Here is a 22054-nt window from a genome sequence, read left to right as displayed (position 1 = left end):
CAGGGATCAAATCTGAGTCCCCTGCATTGGAAGGCAGGTTCTTAAACACTGGACCACCAAGGAAGCCCCTACTGTCTGTCTTTTAGTATGCAGCAAAAATCCCATAACTGTTTGGTATAATAGAAAACTCACGGATGGAATTCAGAGCCATAGAAGACCTGTATCTAGAAGTGTGACCCTGGACTAGCCACTTAACCTCTTTAAGCCTCATCTGTCAAAAAAGTATCATACCACTGGCTTGGGTTCTGATATGGCTGCTGTGAAGATCACATGAGGTGACGGATGGGAAAGTGCTTTACACTCTGAAAGCAGGACGATTGCAGGGGATTAGTGGAATGCATGAGAGCATCACTGAAATAATCACTCAGACTCACATGTAGATTAGCTACCTTAGTGGCTAGGAAAGTGGGGAAGAGCTCCACACGGGTGATGAATTCAGAAGTCCTTTATCAAGGCTTTAAGATATGGGAGGGACACAGAAAAGGGGATTGGAAGATGTACCTTCCTAAAGAAAAGGACAGTGCCCAAATGAGGTGCTATTTATGCCCTGTGCTACTTGTTACCCTTGCTCAGGCCAAAAGACTTGGAATCATGATTGGCTCCTATTAGCCCTTATATACCAGGTTCTGGAAATTACTTTTCTATTTATCTTTACATATATTTGTGAGTAGGGTACTACTCCTCCTTTTTTTAGAGCTAAGAAAACTGAGACTCAGAGAAGTTAACTTGTCCAGGGTCACACAGGTATTTGGTGTCAGAGCCAAAAGAAACTAGCTTTGTTTAAAGAGCCTGTGCTCTTTCCACGGGCTGCCTTTTCAGAGATCTAGATGCAGCTAATTCAGCAACCAGCAGCGCTGCCTTAGTCTCCTGAATTTGGTCAAGTGAATAATATATGAGTTTAACATCAGAGGTCCAGGCAGATAATAGACTAAGCTGTTAAACATAATTCAGAAAGTGAAAAAGAAGGTCCCTGAGCCACCTGTGAATCTAAACCCTTCTCTAGGCCACTTCCTTGTGCTATGAACGTGCTATGTGTGGCAGCAGTACATGGTAACAATTAAGAAGAGACCAGGATTTTGAGCTAATTTTTCCGTAGAGCATAAGAATAATATAGCCCATAGCAATGTCTTCTGGTCTAAGTATCAGAATTTTTTTTTTCCATTTATTTTTATTAGTTGGAGGTTAATTACTTTACAATATTGTAGTGGTTTTTCTCATACATTGACATGAATCAGCCATGGAGTTACATGTATTCCCCATCCCGATCCCCCCTCCCACCTCCGTCTCTACCTGATTCCTCTGCGTCTTCCCAGTGCACCAGGCCCGAGCACTTGTCTCATGCATCCAACCTGGGCTGGTGATCTGTTTCACCCTAGATAATATACATGTTTCGATGCTGTTCTCTCGAAACATCCCAGAATTTTTTTTTAAGTGACAGTATAAGAAAAGACTTTTGAGATAGTTAACAATCCAGTCTAGATTTAACCCAGGACACTTCAAGCTAGGTAACATATGGGATTTAATCAATGCCCACTGAATATATGCAGGCATCTCCATGCACATTTATGCCATGTATACAGTAGGTGTGATTTTGGTAATTACCTATGTAAATTCATGTGGATGGATAATGGACATACAGATGGATGGATACTGGGGCCTCAAGTCAGAGAAACACAAAGAAATGAAAAGAAAAGAAAAAAAATCTGTTATGGTATATAGGATGCTGTTAGAATTAATGTTTGCTTTACCAATGTATGCATCCGAAAGTATATTAAGCACCTACTGGGTGCTGGTGGAAGGAAGTGAGAGGCATGTCTCCTTGCTGGCCTCAGGTAACAAAAAGGAACATATGGAGACGATTTTAAAGAAGTTATTTTTATAGATAAGAACTACTTGAATTTGGAGGCTAAGGAGGACCATTTTCTGATTGGTGTGAAGCACCAATTAAAGTGTTAGGGGTGAAAGAGGCCTGGGGCAGTCAGTGCACTTGGACAATTTAGACCATAAAACTGAGCTGCATAAAGTAGGGTTACACAGTGATTCATAGACAGACTTCTAAAAAAATAAGAACAACCCCCTCTCTAGCCACCAGTGCTTTCTGAAGGTGCTATGGAAACCTTCCTTCAGTGCAAGGAAACAGAAAACCTGGTGAGATGGTGTAAGGTCAAGACCATGGGCTTTGGTTTGAACTCAACCAGGCTTGGAACCACCCCCTCATCTGCTTATTAGCTCTTTGATCTCAGGGAGGCTATTTCCACTTGGAACCTCTGGTCTGACTTATGAAATGAAGACCCCTGCCTATGTCTCCTGTCACTATAAAATTAGATTATGTCACAGGGGCTCACTCCTCCCCACACCCCCTCCCCCAGCCTCTAACTTCCTCAGGCAAGTGCCCAACCCTCAAGCAAGGCACTCACTGCCTTCTCCCTCCTCATCTACTGCATTCAGGTATTGGAGCAGATGATTTCTAAGTCTCTCTTAAATGAGACTAAACTGTCTAGTGCTTTTTACCAGATGGGATAGCCGGACAGGATATCAGTCTATTTTCTACACATTTATATTAATGAGCCATTTACTGTGCTTTACCATATTTAATCCTCAAAAGAATACCTGTGAAGTAGCAGTTGCTTTCCTCTTTTATAAATCAGCAAACCAAGGCCAGAGGCACCAGGAGAGACATCTTAGACCTCTGGTCTGGCATCCGGCTTGCTGGAAAGACTCTTTTGAAAGGCATGACAACAGCTTTAAAAAACGAACCCCTTCATTATATTGTTGGCCTTGAAAATCAAGTGAAAACTTGCAAGTTTCACTCTATCTATTACCCCTTATACCCCCACACACACCCCCACACACCCCCCTGCATTAAAAGCTCTAGTCATTTTATCTCTCCTTTTTTTCTGGTCTTTTTTCAATGTTGCCCTTCGAGGTTGAGATCATGACTCTCTTAGAGCCTTCATCAAATCTGGAAGGCAACAGGACTGAACACAGAGTCTTTCCTCTTCCCTACCTGATTCTCCAACTGAACATGCACAAACAAAGTTGGTGCTCAGGAATCCAGCCCTTGCTGCCTCAGGCCATGGGGCTAGCTGTAAAGTTTTACCAGCTCTTGCTTGATCGGCTTTCTTTGGCATTTGACATACTTGTCACCGGATCCATGGTACAGCCAGTCTTTTTCTCTAGCCACTAATTTATACTTCCCCAGAGGGCCTAGAACTATGCCTACACAAAGGGTACTGGAGCAGGAATGGCACCACTAACCAGTGTAGACCCAGATTACGTCAAGAATTTCAATGATTGCACCAAATTGCTGGCCAGCCTTGAGGGTTTGGTCAGCCTCATTCCTAGTCTTTCCCCTCAGAGATTCACAAGGCCCAGGTGTAACTAATTCTTAATAATGCAATTAAAGTTTTGGAAACTGAGCCGGGTTTCATATTTAAATGTTGACTTTCACCACACAGGAAAGCTTGGCCAAATGCAAGGAGTGACTGGAAGATTTTGGCAAAGAGATGAATTGGATTTTTCCATTTTTAGAGACACTGCTTGGGCTCACACACCGGTAATACTCCAGCCTCAGGGGTTCCCAGGGACCAAAGAGTAGACAAAACATGAACTCAAAACTCAACATGCTTGTAGGAAATCATTAGTATTCTCAAAAAAAAAAAAAAAAAAAAAAGATGTAGAGGCAGAGTTGAAATATTTCCTCTTTGAAAATGCAATAACACCTACCTCTCAGGGGCATTGTGGAGATGAAATTAGAATATATACCGAAAGAGAACGAACTTACAGTTGCCAGGAGGGAAGAATGGGGGGTAGAGACAGTTAAGGAGTTTGGGATCTACATGTGCATGTGTGCATGCTCAGTCATGTCCAAGTCTTTGCAACCTTAAGGACTGTAGCCTGCCAGGGTCCTCTGTCCATGGAATTTTCCAAGCAAGAATACTGGAGTAGGTTGCCATTTCCTCCTCCAAGGGATCTTCCCAACCCAAGAATTGGACCCATATTTCCCTTGGCAGGTGGGTTCTTTATCACAGAGCCCCCTGGGAAACCCCCTGCGATCTACATGTACACACTGCTATATTTTAAACGGATAACCAACAAGGTTCTGCGGTATAGCACAGGGAACTCTGCTCAATGTTATGTGGCAGCCTGGATGGGAAAGGAGTTTGGGGAAGAATGGATACATGTATATGTATGGCTGAGTCCCTTTGCTGTTCACCTGAAACCATCACAGCCTTGTTAACCAGCTATGCGTGCGTGCTCAGTCGCTAAGTGATGTCCAACTCTTTGCGACCCCAGGTACTGCAGCCTGCCAGGCTCACCTGAACTCCAATATAAAATACAAATAAAAAAAACTTTTTTTAAAAAAGAAAAGCCTAGCATGGGGCCTGCTTAGAAATGGGAACACTGAATATATTTAGTTGCTTATACTACAACATGGGAAAGGGCACTGGTCTGAGGAGAAAAGACTGGGTTTTGCCTCTCACGGTACATCTCACCAGCCCAGCTGGTGCCTTCCCGTCCTGGCTCCCAATTTCCTCATCTTTCTAATTGGAATAATAATCACATCATACTTTACAGGGTCACAAGGACAAGCATATTAAAGACTGACTGAGAAAGTTCTTTACAAACTAGACAGCTTTCTAGGCAAAATAACGCATTATTAAGTTATACCTAATCTCTGTGCTTTTGTTTCAGTTCTCCTCTGTCTGAAATGGCCCCCTTCCCCACACCCCTTCTTCTGAACCTGGCTGTTGAAGTCCTTTCATTCATAAGGCAGGAGAGCATGAGACTTCCATCACTAGGGTTCAAATCCCTATCTCTGCTGTGTGTTAGCTATTTGACCATAGGGAAGTTACTGTCTGTGCTTCAGTCTCCTGTCTCTAAAGTGACGATAATAGCACCACCCAATTATGGAAGATCGTTGTGAGGACTGAAGGCTTCCCTGGCAATCTAGTGTTAAGATTTCACCTTCCAATGCAGGAGGTGTGGGTTTGATCCCTGGTCGAGGAGCCAAGATTTCATATGACTCGTGGCCAAAAAATCAGAACATAAACAACAGAAGTATTATAAAAAAAATCCAATAAAGACTTTTTAAAAATGGTAAACAGTAAAAAAATCTAAAACAAAAAAAGATTGCTGTGAGGATTAAACACACTCACAAATGTAAAGTACTTACACGAGTATGTACTAAGTCCCACATATGTGTTAACTCCTACTATTTCAGAGATTTATTATTTCAATATTTATTTCAAGGATATGTTCATGATTTTACATTACTTTATTATTATGTTCAAACTCCATCCCTCCAAGAAACATTTTTAGATCTCTCAGTTTGAAGCAATCATGCTCCCGTATATTTAACCAAGGACACTGGTTGTAACTCAGAGATGGCCCTCGACATTGCTAGTGTCCCGTGCATCTCTCTCCTGCACTGGCCTAATAGCCCTGAGTGACAGAGGCTTTTCAACTCTATACACATAGTTGATGCACAATATTCATCTAATCGGATGGAAGGTATACAAATGCGTACAGATGAATAAGCCTAAATATACTGGACAAAAGCTAATCACAACTATAACATGATACCTATATTTAAAGACCGAACACAGTTGTAACCTTTAGCACCATACCTGACGTATAGCATGTGCTCTGTAATTGTATTTCCTTGAAAGAATGGAAAGATAACTAAAGGTGCATTAAATCTGATGGAAGGTTTCCATTTATCGGGTTCCTTTGATTCAAAACATGTATTAGATGAGTAAGTTACTTATTGCAGGTGTGACAGTGAGATTAAGATACATAACAAGAAAAGTAAAAGTAGCTCCTGACCTTCAGGGACTCACATTCGAGAGGAGGGATGGTCCAGTTCCTAAATAATTGCAGGGACCACAGGTGCAAAGCTGAGTAGGACAGAGCTACACAGGAATGTGGCTTTAGCAGCTTGGTACCCACTCTAAGACATGGACCCTCTCGATAGCAAATTGCCAGGCATGTTCGTTTGGGGTGACTGTCTTTTCAGTAAGTAGGGAACCAGCAGAGACAGAGATATGACACCATGAGCCAGACCTACAGAATTATGTCTCACACAGACAGTTTCTCAGTCTGATCATTTTGATGTCAGATGTTGACAGAACATTGTAAAATAAAAAACGTGATGCTCCAAAAAGGAGACCCAGTCTCTTATTAACTCCATTTCCATCAATGGCTTCACTTTAGTTCCCAATTTTGCTTCCAATTGAGAAATGAGTTTGGACTGGAGTATTTCTAAGACATGTTCCACCTTTGCTATTTTTTATTCTATTTTTCAACACCTGGTCTGATATGAAAACCTATTTTTTCTCCTAGCTTCAAATACTAGCTCTATTTTGATGGATCCCAAATTGATATCTCCAAACCAGACATCTCTTTTGAGATCAGATCTTAAATATCCACCTGCTTACTTTGACATCTACTCCAGAAACATCTGAAATATACTATATTCAAAACAGAGTTCTTGATTTCCAGCAATTATCTCCCAGCAAGCTCCCCCTTCACAGTATTTTTAACTCAGTAAATAGAAACATATCCACCCAATTACTTAAACCAGACCCTTGGGATTCACTCTTGATACCTTTCTCTCCTTTACCACCCACTCCTACTCAACTCAATCTTTCTTTCAATCTTGTCAATTCTACCATCAAAGTATGTGTCCAACCTTCCCATACCTTGCCACCTACACTGCTACTTCTACAGTCCCAGCTGCCTTCATCTCTCACTGGGACTCTGATCATAGCCTCTTCAAGAATCTCCTTGTGCTTCTTCCTAATTCACCTTCCACACAAGAGCTGGGGTGCTTTTCTTAAAATATAAGCCATATCATGGCATCACCCTGCCTGAAAATATTAAATAACTTCTCACCACACTTAATCTCTAAATTTCTGACCATCATCTACAAAGACCTACATAGTGTAGCTCCTGATTCTCCCTCCAAATCCATCTTTACTACTCTCTCTGTGCCATGCTGGCCTCTTTCAGATCTCTGAATGTGCCATGGTTCTGCTCCCTTTAGGACTGTCGATCTCTGTTCCCTCTTCCCAGTGTACTTTCCTCCTCATTCTTGACCTGGCTAACCTATCCTCTTTTTTCAGATCTCAGCTTAAAGTTGACCTTAATAGAAAGGCTTGTACATTAGGTAAGTTCCCTCCTTCTCCCATGTCAGAGCACCTTACCTATGCCTGTATTTCAGCTATCATAATTTATAATGTATACTCATCTGTGGATTTGCTTGTATAATGATTGTCTCCTTGACTAGACTACAAGCTTCTCTTAGGGCAGGTCTGCAGTTGTTCTTTGTGTGTGTGAAGTGTAGCCTAGTACTTAGCATAGGTGCTCAATTCACTACTTTTGTAGCTGTAAATTGATAAGACCCGAAAATATCAACACATATTTATTCCATGTTGAAAAATGTCCAACCAAATGAATAATAAAATAAAGGAATACAGTTGAATATTTTCTGTTTCTCCATCTTCTCAGTTTCTAGTTCCTAGAATCTTACAGCACTCCTTCATTTTCTTCTGAACCTTCCCAGCTTTCAGTGTTGAAAAGGGAAGTATCTTTATGTTACTTTGCTTTCTCCCAGGGCCATCCCCCTCCCCCACCTCCTACCCACCACAACACACACACATTTAGCTTTGTGCAGGAATGCAACTTCACAGGTATGCTTGGGTTAGAGGTGTTGGGAATAGGAAGGGTACAAAGGGAAAAAAAGGAACCATATGGGGGAGATGGCTGCCCTTGAACAGCTTGGACATCGTCCCAGCCCTCCCACATTGGAGGTTTTTTTTTTAATGCCATATACATCCAGTATTCGCTTCTTCCCACCTCTAGGAATCCAAAAATAAGTTAGCTGTTCATCATGGGTTTGGTGCTGGCAAAACTGGCAAATATGGGCAGATGAGGTCCTAGTTCTAGGAACTTTCTCTTGCCACACATCCTGGCCCTTTTGAAGATTGTCATTTTATTTCCCCTGAGTCCACCCGGTATTTCATTCCTTTTAGGTACCTATTGTCATAGATTATAAGAAGTAGGGTCTAGACTTTTGAGTAGTTTTTTTTTTTTTTTTTTTTCTTTTTTAATTCTAACAAAGATCTGTTGCTTATCTTACACGTTGCCTAGATTTGTTACTGGAGCGAAGCCCTCACCTTCTCTCTGGCACCCATGTTCATGTTTTGTTTCCTCCTCCTTATCAAGACCAACTTGTTCCTAAATCTTTTTTATATTCACTGTCACATCCACGAACTCTGCTCTACGTTTGTTGTGGAGGCAGAAGGGATAGAGAGATGCATGGATTGGATTCTCTTACAGGACAGAGGTGGTCCAAGGTTCTCTCTGTCATTGCTACCCTTTCTACCAAAGGGTAGAAAGTTATCCTACCTCCCTGTTTCAGTAACTCACCCATCAACGCAAGAACTTAAAAACCGTTATAGAAATCCAACTTGTTGCTCCTAGAAAACAGCCCTGATGGATTTGTGCTTTGTTAATACCTTCCTCTAAGACTGAAGTTAGCTCAAAACAAAAGACTTATTCCATTTGGGTGCAAGGGAGCGGTAGGGAGGGCCCAAGGTAGAAAGAGGAGGAAGAGGAAGAAGGTATTGAAAAGGAGGATCTAATACTGGATTTCAGTTCCCATTACTGGGAAATGGGTCATTTCCAATTCTGCATTTCAAGAACATAAAGACTTTCTGATGATCTTTTTTATTCTCTATGGATGAGTATGAATCCTCTGCAGTAATTTATGTCTTCCTGTACTGAAAGAGTTAAATTATTTCGGGAAGTGAAATAACCATATTTAAGGATGGTTAAAAGTCAAGGCAGGACATTGCACACACATTGTTCCCCAGATATAATCTGAATCACAAAATCGGTTATGGAATAACCTGATGGCTTCACTTCACTGTGATGATTCACTCATTAGTTTGTCCATTCACTCAACAGTCAACAACTACTTTGAATTATGCATTATAATTTCCAAAGTACTTTCCCCTCCATGGTACTTGACTCTCATGGGAATCCTGTGATGTTGTCCCTGAACAGAAATTACCATTTTAGAGAACAAGAAACTGAGACTCACAGAAGTTAGTCAGTTGTGGAACTTTAACTGGAACCCAGATCGTCAGATTTCACATCAAATTCTCTTTCAGTTCTACCTACTTGAATTCAATCAACATTTCCTAAGTGAGTACCATGTGTTGGACATAAGTTCAATACAACAAAAATGAGGTATTCTTGTCTTTGAGGAGCTTCTAGCCTATCAAAGGCAGTGATCAAGCCCTGGGTGTGGAGTGGAGGTAAGTGTCTGGGTCCTTGGAGAATGCTAAGAGTCTGGGATAGAAAACTGTTACAGGAGACAAGACTGGGAAGAAGTTTGAGGGCCTAAAGTGCTTGGTTATTGATTTACCATCACCGTCGTCAAGTCTTCTCAATATAGATTTCCAAATTATGACCTTTATTAATGTCATTATTAATCTTTTTCTGTCCTATTTTCTTTTGAGCATTCTGCCAGCATTTCAGTGCCAGTGCCACCAAAGGGTGAGCTGCAAGCTGCTGCTTCATGCGCCTTCCAACTAATTGAAGATTGTTGAAATTGTATCAGGAATTCTTATGCCATCTTTATAACCAACTCATCCTTGCCTGGCCATAGAAAGGAAATGGTTACGACTCCTGGACATGGGTCCAACCGTCAGGCAGGCTGAGCCTTGGCAACTAGCGTACTATGCAAAGTGGTCTGGGTGCAGGACTGGTACCTGGTTTTATAACTTGTTAGTGTATTACCCAAAGGTCCAGGATGCCCAGTGGGTTGGGGTAAATTTAGACTTAGTTGAGAAGGCATCAGGATCTATTAGTTGTTTAAATCCTGTTAGATGTGGTATTGGGTTCTGGATTCCAGGCTGTGGACATTACTTAAGGCTGTGTGCTTTGGAATAGCACGAGGCTGTGTTCATCGTAGAACTGGTCAGGCATGCAAATATGTAAAAATCACAGCCCAGGCAAAGCTCTGGCCTGTAGGCTGAGCTGACCTGGTGTTGGGGGTGGTGAAGCTGCACGTGCTTCAGGCTCTTGTGGATTTCTCTGCATTGGGTACTGGGTGCATTGCATAGTGCATCCACCCTTGCCGGATGGTACACTGAGGCAGCTGAGTTATATTCTGTCCTCATCAATACTGAATGAAAAACTCAGAGGCTGAAGCTGCCCAAGGAGGCAGTCAGTGCCTGGCACTGGTTTGGAGTGGGAGGTAGACACAGCATCTGAGAAGAAGCCAGAGAGTTTTATTTGGCTCAGAATCAGGAGACTGGGGCCCAACCTGGCATGGGGACTATCTTTTGCATGACCTAGAGTAGCTTTTGCACCATTCTTGGCCTTTGCTTTCTCAGTAGACTATGTGTCCCCTAGACCCAAAGTCCTCTATTGTATTCATATTTATTTTCCAGTGTACAGTGAAAATAGTGTCTATTCCACAAAAGGCTCCCAATGAACTCTGTGTTGTGTGAATGAGTGAATGAATGCACTTGAGTATGAGGAATTAGATCAGTGGTCTAAGGGAAGAGGGCTTAACAGAACCGTGGTCCTTACCTCACCTCCTAGATCCTGCCATCTCTCCCCATGCCCTTTTCTGAGAACCAGAGAGTCAAACGATGGTAACCATCCACACCCCAGAAGTTCCTAACAACCCTGTGATTCTCTGCAGAAAAAAAAAATTGATAGAGTTTCTTTTTAAATTGTTTTCCTTAGAATTCACTAGTCTAACAGGTTATAAGAATTAAAAACAGATCTCCCATAGTCCCAGGAGGATCTCAAAGAAGGTCTCTTTACCAGGAGATCTCCTGGGTGGCCTCATAGAGACAGTGAAGCAACCGGGAAACCCTTTGACATTTGCAAATGCTGTGAAACACCAACAAACCAGATATGCACACCAAGACCCAGGGGGCGGAGATAGATCAAAGATTTACAGGATCCATTCAACCTCTTTATGGTCAATGTGCTCAGAAAGGGTGATGTTTTGTTGGTGTGGAGACAAGTGTCTCCCAGAGTGAAAGGTCTTCTCCAGGACTGAGTGGGCAGTTCTCACTTTTGCTCTAGGCCCCAAAGATGTGGGAGGCTTCCACTTTAGGTCAAACATTCAAAACTGAATTGCAGGACTAATTTCTTGCATTTAAAAGACTTCACTCAGGGCTTTTCATGGTTTTGAGTATGTGCTTATGAGATAGATAGCTATCAAACTGACATATAAACATTATACAATTTGGAAGACAAAAAATAAAGGAGAAAAAAGTATCCATGATCCTACTACCTTGAGAGCCAATGTAAATAGTTTTTTTGTTTTTGGGTTTTTTTTTTTTTTTTGGAATTGTGTACTTTTATTTATATCTAGTTTATTTTTTATGTATAGTATTTTCAAACAGAGTTATAAATACACTGAGCTTCCCAGGTGGTACAAGTGGCAAAGAAACTGCCTGCCACTGTAGGATACCTAAGAGACAGAGATTCTACCTCAGGGTCAGAAAGATCCCCTGGAGGAGGGCATGGCAATTCACTCTTGCCTGGAGAATCCCATGGACAGAGGAGCCTGGAGAGCTACAGTCCATAGAGTCACAAAGAGTCCGACACGACCGAAGTGACTTAGCATGTACCCACGCATAAATACACTACATATACATTCTACCTCTTTTCACTTTATCTGTTACCACAAGTATTTTCCAATCCTGTTTTTTTTTTTTTCAATTAGCTGCATTTATATTTAACCATTCTGTGTTTAATCCCTTTCCTCCAACCCATCATAATGGGACATACAGATTGTTCAACCTTTTTGTTGCTAGATATAATGCTTGGATGCATATATTCATTCAAAGATTTCTTTTCCCCCTATATGTTGAATTGTACCTTGAAGGTAGATTCCTAGAAGTAGAATTACTGGGTCAAAGGGCATGACTACATTTATGATTCTTGAGACATGAAATAGATTGCTGAGAGTCATACTACCCAAATTGGACTGTGAGAGCATTTAGTCTCACCCCATTTCACCAAGAAGTATTTAAATATCAGCCTCCATAGTGAGTATAGGTGTTGGTCCAAGGATCTTATAATCACGTGGCAGAGAGGCTGATGCAAGTGGGAGAAGGTAAGAAAACAGGGAAAGAAGGAAGAGACACTTAAAATGCAGTGCAGTATCAGAATTGGACACCACTGATAACTGACAGTTAGAAATAAATGTGGCTAATTAGCCTCCAACTAATAAAAATAAATGAAAAAAGAAAAAAAAGAAAGAAATGTGGCATTTCTGAAATAATGTATTAATATACTAATGCAATAGTAGTCCTCAGTTTACTAAAGAGAATACTGTAGCAAAAACACTTTATTCAGGGTAGGTTGGTTGATGGGAATCAACTCTGCCACTAATTTGTGGGGTGGTCTTGGCAAACCATTTCTCTCTCTGGCTTTTTCTAGTTTAGGTAAGGGGGTCACAGTCAGATAATGAAGACAAACTCCAGAGTTATGGGGTCCAGCCAGCATTCTTCTCTAGACCCAGAGTTAAACTATGATGAGATTCACAGATCTTTTGGAGTTGTACAATGAGATGGCAGACATTCTGGAAGGTCCTGGAGCTCACCCAACCTCAGTGGTGAATCCCTAAGTATTGTGTGTCCTGTATGGACTGAAGGATAGATCTTTCAGGACCTTGTTTCCATGGAGAGTTTTCAGAAAGAAATGTAGAATAAGTAGATTAATGAGGTGGCTTGAGTCATCCACCACCATGACAACACTTGGTCTTTGGTGCTTTCTCTAGTGTTCTGACAGTTCTGTGTCCAGATGGTGACATACAGAAATTAGCTAAATTGCTTTTAATTTAGTAAACTGAAGAATACATGCAGGTTCCCTCATTTTCCTGACTGTATTTTGGGGGCATGACTGAGTGAGAAGAAAATCTCCTAGATTTCAAGAGACCTAGCTCATTTTTGGAAGTTTCTCATATTGAAGGAAAAAAATAAAAAAAGATATATCTCCTAAATATTTTTTAAACAGAAATATTGAGAAGATAGAACAACCCTGTAACCATTTTCTCGTAATCATTAACATTTTATATTACAGTGGAACATTTGTAACAACTAATGAAACAACACTGATAAAATATTATTAACTAAAGTCTGTCAATTATTCATATTTGTCTGGGTTTACCTTATCTTTTTCTGTTCTATGACCCCACCAAGGACTCTACATTATATTGTCACATTGTGTGAGGTTACTCTTGGCTGTAGCAATTTCTCAGACTTCCTTCGATAGTTTTGAGGAATACTGGTGATGTCTTTTGTAGGGTGCCCTTCTGTGAAATCTGTCTGATACCTTTCTCAAAAGTAGTCTGGGGTATGGGAGACAGACCACAGAGTTAAAGAGCCATGTTCAGATTCCTCATATCAAAGGTACACACAGTCAACATGGCTTATAATTGATGTTGATCTTGATGAGGTGGCTGGCATAGTGTTTGCCAGATTTCTTCATGTAAAATTATTCCCTCCCCTGTCCCTTCCTCAACTGTACTCTTTGGAAGGAAGTTGTTACCCATAGCTCACATTTGAGGAGTGAGCAGTTACATACCCGCCTATTCCCATCCTTGACAGCAGTGTATCTACACAAATTCTTCAGAATTCTTCTGCAAAAGAGATTTGTCTCTTTTCTCCCATTTGTTAATTTATTAATTAATTTAGATCAGTGTGGATTAATGGATATTTCTTTTATACTTTGGGTTGTGAGCCAATATTATTTGATTTCTTTTTCTCGCTCCAAATTTTCCAGCTTTGGCCACTGGGAGTTCTTCAGGTGACTCTGGTCTCTTTGAAGTACCCCCATGGATGCAGTTTTTGTTTGTTTTTCAGCAATTCCTTATTTACAGTGCTATATCATGTTCCATTCTAATATCGTATATACTTCGTGCCCCAGCCCTAGCCTGTAACCAGCCATTTCTCCGAGGAGCCTTGCTTTCTGTTGCTTCAGAAAGGGATTGGAAATCAAGAAGGGGCACCAGGTGGGCCCTTGGCTATTGCAGCATCATTGTTTCTAGGCCAAAAATATATTAAATTTTACATTTTTAACACCAACGTACACACAATTACAATGCAATCGCACTACTCATAAGATAATTATAGGTTTATTAACAGTGATAAGTCACAGTACCATAGGAAACTGTGGGGACTCCTATAGGGCGTCTTACACTGGGACCCACATGCAGACTGTCATGGTCCTGTTAAGACTGATGTAGAACCTCAGTGGAGATCATCTCAGGAGTCCAAAAGTGGGGACTTCTCTGAAGGTCACAGAAAATGTAAGACCACAGAAAATGGCTCTTTGGCAGGTCTGCCCACCCCACAGCCTCTTCTCATGATAAGCTATGGAAAAACACAGTAGATTTAGAACCAGGACATCAGAGTTCTGGATCTGACTCAGCCTGATCCAGTGTGTGTGTGGAAAATACATTCTGTGTGGGTCTCAGTTTCCAATGACACAAAATCAGTTGTGTGGGATTCAACAATTGCTGAGGACAGAGGGCTTCCCTGGTAGCTCAGCTGGTAAAGAAGCTACCTGCAATGCAGGAGATCCCAGTTCAATTCCTGGGTCGGGAAGATCTGCTGGCGAAGGGATAGGCTATGCATTCCAGTATTCTTTGGCTTCCCTGGTGGCTCAGCTGGTGAAGAATCCACCTGCAATGCGGGAGACCTGGGTTCAATCCCTGGGTCGGGAAGATCCCCTGGAGAAGGGAAAGGCTACCCACTCCAGTACTCTGGCCTGGAAAATTCCATGGAATGTATAATCCATAGGGTCGCAAAGAGTCAAGACACCACTGTGTGACTCACTTTCACTTCCCAGTGCTAGCCTATTAGAACTTTCAATAGTTTTCCATTGAGAGAATGTAACTGGCTCCATCTCTCCTTGTAAACAGGCATCAATATTTCAAAAGGTTTAAATGGAGGCATGGTGGTGGTGGGGAGGTCACTGTTAATAAATGGAAGTTACTTTTAAAATTATTTCCTGAAGATACCAAGGTCCGTTAAAGGCCTTTTGCTTAAGACAATCAGGCCTGAGAAACTTTAGACCTTTCTTTTTAAAGAATGGAGATCATAGAAGTATAGGAAATATTGGTAGAAAGTATCTTTTTCATTGCCTTTAAGTTTGTTATGCTAAAGGAAGACTTTTTTTTTTTTGGTAAAGTCAAACTCCTCATCTGTTATTTCCTCTGACTTCAAATAATTGCTTTTAATGCAGTGATAGCTGAGTTACCTCTCAGTTTCTTACCAGGAATTTCTATCTAGGTTTTTTTTTTTTTTTTCTCTTCCTCCTGTATGAATATTATGATATATTTTTTACATCCACATGGGACCCAGTGGCTTAAAGTGTGCCTGGTTTACAAGTGTCAACTCCTTCCTGTCATTGACTAGGATGGATTCCAAAAACAAACAGAAGTAGTGGTGGGGCGGGACAGACTGTGGTGCAGAAAAGACACTTAGGAACTGTCACATCTGATTAGGAATGCAGGAGATCAAAGGTACAAGGTCTTAGAACTGGCACTTCCAGCTCTTAACATTTGAAATCTTCAATTGGCTTTTGGACCTATTCAGCATAATCTCAGACTTTGGTCTACAATTGGTTAAAAATTGATAGAGGTGAGGATTCTGGGACTGCCTTCTTTACTTAGAAGTTTACATTTTAACTTTCTCCCACCCCAGGGACACATATATACTCAGCTCCTTTCCATTCCCCTCTCCATCTTAAAGTTACAGATATATATATTTAGACATAAAGGTATCAAAGTTAGAACTGATAGATATCCTGCAAACACTTGGGTTATACCTTCACACAGTTAAGGAAACTGAGTCCTGACAAGTGGTTCTGTTCCACATCAGATAAGGAGTTCCTGGCAGAACTGTAATTAGAAACCAAGGTCTTCTGGCAACAAATCCAGTTTTGTTTTGTTTCTTCCCCTACCTCACACTGTGCCCCCGCAGAGTTACACAGTTTTCTGCGTGTGTCTCTGTATGTACATGTGTTACATAGACGTTGACATGGACGAAACATGCACGGGGGCATCTGTGGTCTGACCTCAGGGAACAGTTTAATGACTCGGATTTCAGGCAGCTCAAAGGGTTCTGCGGGTGGAGGCTGAAATAAACAAGAAAAGCCACTGTGGAGATGTGAATGGAAAAGTACCGAGTACTCCCTCCCTCCCCCTCCGCACATTCTTCTGCTCTCCAGCTCTCCCTGCCATCAAGCCGGCTTCAAATAGGCTTTGGCATGGTCAGGTGTGCAGAGGGCGGTGTGGAGAAGGGGAAAAAAAAAAAAACAAAACATGCAGGCACAACACGCAAATCAAGTTTCTCCACTTCTAGCCTTAGGTAGTAAAGACAGCTAAGTACTGCAGCCGGCAGCCGGTGGCAGGGTGGGCCAGCCACCCTGAGTTTACAAACACTGCAGTGCCTTCCTCCCTCCAACCCCCTCCTGGTCCAGCTGTTGCTTTCCCTCATGCTAAGGTTTCAAAGGAAGTGAAAACCCTGTTATTCAAAACAGTGATCGAATGCAATAAACAAATGATTATGCACCCCCAATCACTTCTCTATTTTAAGCTCCCGATATTTATTTCCATTTTAAATTAGTGAGAAGAGTATGGAAAAAATCAGTGTTTTGGGGGTAAACTCTGAGCTAGGCTGAAAAGGTTTCTAAAGGAAAAAAAAAGTCTCAGAATAATACAGGCTGAAAGCAGGCAGCATATGGATCAAAATAAACGTTGACACTTCTTTTTCTGAAGGTAGTGACTGGAAATCATCTTTAAAAAAAAATGTCTCAAAACTTTCTGCTCAATTTCTCTAAATCATACCAAGAAAATGCTTTTTTCTCTCCAAGGATAATATAAGGTGCTTGTTTACAATAGCTCTAAATGAAGGATTTGAAATAAAATGAATGGGTACATAAAATCTCCCATACCCATCAAAAGTAGTTGTTGAGTACCACAGTACAGGTGACAAGCACCACCAAGTCCAAATGACCGTCAAAACTCAATATTCATCGTGACTTGGAGTTTGTTTTGAGAACCAGTTTACAATTCACACAAGCCCAAAGCAGCCTTGCTTTCCTCAATTCTGTCAGAAAACAAGACACCCACCTCAAAGCCCAGGTAGTCAGATCTCCCTGATTCTCTAACACAGGACCATAGAACCACAAAGACCTGTTTTCAGTTGTGTCTTGGGGTCCCGCATGCCTCCAGTGATGGCCCTCCTGTCCTCTTGAAAGAAGGAAGCCTTGAGGAGTTGAGTGATTGATCCACAAAGTTCCTTCCAGTCCTAAAATCTATAATTCTCTTATGTGACAGTTTCAAGACCTACCAAAGTGCCAGAAGTTCCTGACAGGTGAAACCAATTTCCTCTTGGGAGTCCCCTTAGAAAGAGGACAAGACAGTGTTTACTCCAAGGATAGTTTTCTTTTCAGCTGTGACTGTATTGTGGGGAAGTTTGTAAGGGAACTGGATGCAAAATCTGTTCCTTTCCTTAAACAGATGTAATATTAAGACCAAGCTATTTTATTTTGCAACAAAGCTTATATTTATCCAGAACCTGTGATTAAGAACCTATTACCATGCCCAAACCACCAGGCAAATGGGCTGACTTGATCCCCTACTCTGAGTATTAATAGCCAGAAGCCATTAAATCATAGGACTGGTTTGATACATAACCCTCCAAGTTCACAAGAATCACACATAAAGACCCCAGACATGAAATCTCTCTTCAGGGCTTCTTATGGATGATTTGAAAGAATTTGAATATATTCAAGCCAATCCTTTCTTTAATCCTATCACTGCTGGGGTGACGGAGGTTCACAGAGTGATGCCAACTGGTTACTAATGGGGAGAAATCAAGAAATGAGAGAAGGCAGGACATTATGGACGAAATTCGATGGGTATAAAAAGTTTGATAAAGTTACTTTCCTAGTCATTGAAAAGAGATTGAGAGGTGGGTGCACAGTTTTCCTCACCATTCATTTGGAAAAGAGAAGGGGACCTACAAAAATGTAAATCCTTACTTTTAAAATATTTTCAATAATTTTTTTTTTTTCTTTTAACATTTCCTGGTTAATTTCTTTCAATTTGGGGGGGGGGGGGGGAAGTATTAGAAATGTGGGACTCTGGCACTTGGCCCCTGAGAGGGTCTGAGGACCCTGGTGGTGGGATTAATTATCTATAAACCAGGCCTGGTGGGGCCTTTCCTTCAAGGATTTCTCGCAGAGAATCAGAGGGCTGAGGCACTAGAAGGGTGAATTCATTCCCAGCCCCCACTCCGGTTGGGTCTAAGCTAGAGAGAGCAGATCTCCCTCTGCTCTGCAGCGCCCCCACGGGGCCAAGATTGGAATGGCAACAGAACGCGAGAGGGACAAGCTGTGTTTCAAGTGGTGGTGGGGAGGACCCCATGAGGCTGGATGGCAACTTTGACAAGAAAAGGGACTCCACATCACAAAAGTTATCACATTGCAGAATCAGTAGCAGGGCAGAACCACACAATTCACATTCCAAACCACACAGATACACCTGAGAAACATACTCATAAAAAATACAAAAATTATCACCCATAGAAATACACAAAGACGATCGCTTCAGCAAAATCGGTGTCATTTAGAATCCGGTGGGATTCCTTTCAAACTCTTTGGAAATCAGGGGGAAGGGGACAATTTAAAAAACAGTCTGCCTTCTGGCAAAATGAATCTGCACTTAAGGATAACGTGTGTCTTCGGGGGTAAAATGTTCATTTCGACAACGGTGACAGGATTAGGCCTATGTATATTTTTCAAAAATCCTTCACAAGACAGGCTTTTCTGCAGAAGCTGCAGTAATCCATCTGTCAATAAGTATTAAAATATTCAGATTTCAAAGGGACACACACACTTAGGCATTTTTCCTAAGCTCCAGCCCTTGTGGAAAATAATAGACCCCTTTGGATCTCTCCTGGTTCTAAAAACTCCCACACGGCCTTTTCAAAAGGGGGGCTGCGCTGACATTTTCAGCAACAGATCTAAACTTCTTACAGACTTCTGGGAAAGAGATCCCCAAATATCCCAGGAAACAGCCAGTAATCTCTCTGCTCACTTCTCCACTATAAACCCAAATCTGGAGAGGTAGATTATTTGGGGAGATATCTTTATTGAAAATTAACATGTGCAGAAATTTTGTGGAACCTTTAAGAACTCGTCTGTAATTTAATGAGTCCGCCTGAAGGACTTTCATAGCCAAGGCTCAGAACAGCCTGACCTTTGAAAGCTGCTTCTGGTCCAAACATTTTGGGTTAATACTTGAGGAATCTGAAATATTATTTTCCCCTCACACCCTTCTTTTAAGAGAGAGACATAAAAGAAACAAGAGTCTCCCTCATTCAGGGATGAGTAGGAGGGGAAAAAACCCCAACCAACATTTAAATAGGGAAACTGGCAGTTCTGAATAAACAAACCAAGGCCCACAGTGAAATGATTCTGCACTGCATTTGCCTTTAAAAAGAAAGGAAGGAAGAAAGAAAGAAAGATTTCCCCCCTTTTCCTCCTCCTCCTAACTCAGCTCTAAAGCTAAGAGGACTGTGCTGCGTGAAGCGCGTTGTAGTTGTAGCACAGTCTGTTTTAAATCCACGCAGTATCTGTGATACTGGCATCGCAGGCCTTTAGAATTCCCTCCGGCTGGTCTCTTTAAACACAGACAGGAGAGATTTTTAACAACGACCTTGAAACGAGCTGGGAGGGAGCGGGGGGGAACCAAGACCTAAAGAAAAAGCAAAACACAAACATGATTCGGCTCACAGAATTTTGTAGAACACACGCGTACGCGTACACATACACACACGTTTCTTGCAGCAAGAATTTTCCTAAGAGTCAACAATAACAGAAAGAGTAAACCCACCACTTGCTGTCCTGGAAAGAAACAAACCCAAACAAATCCTTTGAACATTTCTCTCAAGTGCAGGAGAGCGTTCTCTCAGTAAAAGTCCAAGGGGAAAAGGAAAATTGAAAACCCTCCCCCGCCCCCCTGAAAAAAGTGGGGGTTGGAATTGTTACATACGACCAAAAATTCAAGCTTCTTTCAACACTATCAGTATTAAAATAACACGTCTTCCTTAATTCGCTTGAGAGATTTCATAGGGGTAAAACAAAACAAAATCCAACCGATGCGGGATCCTACGATTTACGTAACATCACAAAGTTGCAAAAGGCAAAAATCAGAAGCAAAAATACGAAAACCATCATAATACAACCACCCCAAATCCCAAACCACCACACCAACAAAGAAAAAAAAAAAAATCCCAAACTGTCCCAAATAAAAATAAAGCAAATGAACCCACCGAAAACTGCTTGGCAAATATTTTTCTCGTGGTGCCTAATATTCTAGCTGGAAAGAGCTGTGGTGTTTATTGTTTTTTTGCTCTTACTCGCCCCGAAACCTACTATATATAACAGACTTTTCCCAAAGGTTCGAACCTCTCGCTTCCTTTTGTGTTTTGAGCTCGGAGGAGCTGAGTTTATGGGGAAGAGAGGAGAAATGAGCCCCAGACCCCGGGAAAGCGAAGCGCACTCCCCCTCTTATGTCACCGAATAGCAAATTAGTTCTCAGAATTCCAGAGGCCGAGCTTTGCTACAGCGAAGACGCCGACGTCACAGAGGGGGCGCCCACGTGACGGTGGCGGAGCAGGCTGTACCACCGACCGGGGGCCGGGGAGGGAGGGCCACCGTCCGGCCCCTCGACCCTCGCGCCGAAACCTCCAAACCCGAGACGTCCAGCCTGTGAGGACCCCGAAATCTGCCTGACGGTGAGAAAATATTTTGGCTTGGAGGGCTTTTTATGGCCCGGAGGAGGCAAAAGTCGCAGAGAGCTGACACCGAGTCCTCCCCTGCCACGTAGCAGTGGTAAAGTCCCCAGCTCAAATTCCGAGAATTGAGCTCTGTTGATTCTTAGAACTGGGGTTCTTAGAAGTGGTGATGCAAGAAGTTTCTAGGAAAGGCCGGACACCAGGTGATTATTGCTGTTGCTGCCGCCGCTGCTGCTGCCGCCGCCGCTGTTGCCGCTGGTGCCGCTGCCGCCGCCGCTGCTCATGATCATTATTTTACCTTTTAATTCTTTTTTTCTGCTCTTGCCAAATGCTTTGGCTCCAAGTTTCCTATGTGTATCTATTGATGTAAATGTATATATTTATTTATTGTAGCTGTCAGGTGTTAAAATAAATGCCGAAGATTAGTCCCACGTCTCTCCCACTCTAGGATGTAGATTTTTATATCTTTATTATTTTATTCTTGTTGTCTTTGAGTGAATTGGCCGGTTTGGGGAGGCTTTTGCCACCCTCCCTTGTGTTGTTTTGGTTTTTGAAGAGGAGGTGGAGGAGAGGAAGGAGGGGAATTAGGGGGCGGCCGGAGCAGAAAGGACGAGACAGTGCTTGGGGGGTGATTCGGGCAAGTCTGGGGGCTGTCTGGCCCCAGACGGCGGAGAGGACGCGCGCTCGCGCTCTCGCTCTTTATGCTGCTGCTTGCGTACGGCTTGTGATCTCGCTGGATTCGTGCGGCTGTGTTTTTTTCCCTCTTTTCTCGCTTGCAAACTGCCTTCCTTGCTCCCTCGCTCCAGCCTCGCCTTCCCTCCCTCCCTCTTCTTTCCCTCGCCTCTCCTTCCTTCCCCTCTCTCGTCCTTCTTGGTCACTCCGGGAGGCGAGGAGGGAGGTTGCCCTTTCGCTCGCCCCGCTGGCTCCCTTCCACCGGCCTCGGTCCTCTAGATTCCCCATGTCCAAGCCGAGATTTTGGAGGAGAAATGCAGGCGAACTCCTCGTGGTTATTTATTTTTTTCCCTTCATAAACCCAGATGAAGTATGGGTTCTACTGTTTTCCTTTCTGAGCCGCGATCTTCCTAACGAGATCCGAGCGTTTTGGTGTCCCCTTCCCCTGCGTTTTGGGGGAGGTTTAGCTTGCCTGGGGGCGGGGATGTTGAATAGTTTGGAAATTATTCTTTCTTGGTTGCAGTCTAGGG

The 22054-nt window shown here is 42.3% G+C and overlaps 1 protein-coding gene and 1 long non-coding RNA gene across 3 annotated transcripts in view; one reads left to right on the top strand and one right to left on the bottom strand.

Annotated features, from left to right (window-relative positions):
- Window positions 1-22054, top strand: part of BCL6 (BCL6 transcription repressor) — a 52183-nt gene that overhangs the window by 6779 nt on the left and 23350 nt on the right. Inside the window, exon 1 of one of the 2 annotated variants that reach the window (XM_061166802.1) lies at window positions 20943-21055. The exons of the other annotated variant lie outside the window; for it this stretch is intronic. The gene's annotated coding sequence lies outside the window, so the exon portion shown is untranslated. Of the gene's footprint in view, window positions 1-20942; window positions 21056-22054 lie in introns of those variants that run through there. 2 annotated transcript variants of the gene reach the window in all.
- LOC133073407 (uncharacterized) lies at window positions 14155-20624 on the bottom strand. Its single transcript, XR_009696975.1, has 3 exons — window positions 20388-20624; window positions 16009-16182; window positions 14155-14726 (listed from the first exon to the last, which is right to left on the bottom strand). It is a non-coding gene; the product is annotated as an uncharacterized LOC133073407 (long non-coding RNA).

The sequence above is a fragment of the Dama dama genome, chromosome 19 (assembly GCF_033118175.1).
Source record: "Dama dama isolate Ldn47 chromosome 19, ASM3311817v1, whole genome shotgun sequence".
Classification (NCBI taxonomy): domain Eukaryota; kingdom Metazoa; phylum Chordata; class Mammalia; order Artiodactyla; family Cervidae; genus Dama; species Dama dama.
This window is presented reverse-complemented; position numbering and strand designations above follow the sequence as displayed.